This window comes from Filicampus tigris, chromosome 10 (genome assembly GCF_054856515.1).
Source record: "Filicampus tigris isolate MCC_2025a chromosome 10, RoL_Ftig_1.0, whole genome shotgun sequence".
NCBI classification, from domain to species: domain Eukaryota; kingdom Metazoa; phylum Chordata; class Actinopteri; order Syngnathiformes; family Syngnathidae; genus Filicampus; species Filicampus tigris.
Genome location: NC_141226.1, coordinates 4,733,909 through 4,735,000, shown reverse-complemented (window position 1 = coordinate 4,735,000; position 1,092 = coordinate 4,733,909). Strand labels below are relative to the sequence as shown.

At 34.6% G+C, this 1,092-nt stretch overlaps 1 protein-coding gene across 2 annotated transcripts in view; it reads left to right on the top strand.

The window, feature by feature from the left end:
• Nucleotides 1–469, top strand: part of klhl20 (kelch-like family member 20) — a 15,137-nt gene extending 14,668 nt beyond the window's left edge. For both annotated transcript variants that reach the window (XM_086043551.1, XM_086043552.1), the window contains one exon: nucleotides 1–469. This exon is cut by the window's left edge and continues 2,201 nt beyond it. The gene's annotated coding sequence lies outside the window, so the exon portion shown is untranslated.
• The last annotated feature ends 623 nt before the right edge of the window (nucleotides 470–1,092 follow it).

Here is a 1,092-nt window from a genome sequence, read left to right as displayed (position 1 = left end):
ATGGAATGTACCACACAACCCTTTTTTTCAGTGCATTTCTATTTTTTATTTTATAGAACAAATCTAATATTAATGATGAAGGGGTAGAGATTCTGAAGAAGAACTATAAATGATTTGAGTGTATCCTCACTATTATTTTTAAAAAATGCTTTGAAGGGGCGGTAAAAAGCCTTAATTTGAGCAGTCTTCACCAGTTTTACACCTTTTTTTATTTTTATTTTTTAAACAACTCTGACACAGAGTCTGGGCTGCCTGTACATCGTTCTAAAATAGAGGGGAGTTTCCCAGGAATAATGTGTCCATGTAACAATCAATTGGAACTTGCTTGTCTTGTTTGGCGTGACCTCTGTAAAGTATGTCCTACATGTGATCTAAACAGAATTCCTAACAGATTCATTTTTAAGCTATGGTCTGAACATCACACATGTTCTCTATGAAAAGAATAAAATGTGTTTTGGTGGAAAAAGAATGTGCTTGGATTTTATTTATTTATTGTCAAGATGGCGCCCGTGTGTTCGGTGACCCTCATGACAATTCGGCTCATTGGTCTCGGCTCATTACCATATTGCGTGTCTAGGGCCTCCTATTTTGTGTTTTACTTTTAAACTTTACGGTTTACATGGTTTCTGCATTGTTGTAATGAGCAGAATTATTTTTATGAACTCCAAAAACCTTTGGTTATGTGGAGGATTGCAGAAATTCTGAAGGGGCATGATACAGTGCCCTGGCAAAGTATTTGCCCTCTTCAAATTTTTTCTTTTTTTTTTTCAGTTTCCCCACTTTCAGTGTTTAAGATTCAAACAAATGTAAATATCAGACAAAGATAACTAAAGTAAACATAAAATGCAGTATTTAAATTGTGAATGAATGCCTGAAATGTCGAGTCTTTCACGAGATACATGCGGAATTGCTTTAATTCAGCAACATTGGAGGGTTAATAAGCATGAGTGGTAATTTTATGGTCATAACTTATAAGTCATGCAGCAGAATTTCAATAGCATTCAAGTCTTATTTAAACTTAAAGCACTCAAAAAATGTCTTCTTTTTTTAAGCCATTCAGAAGTTGACTTGCTGGTGTCTTTTGGATGGTTG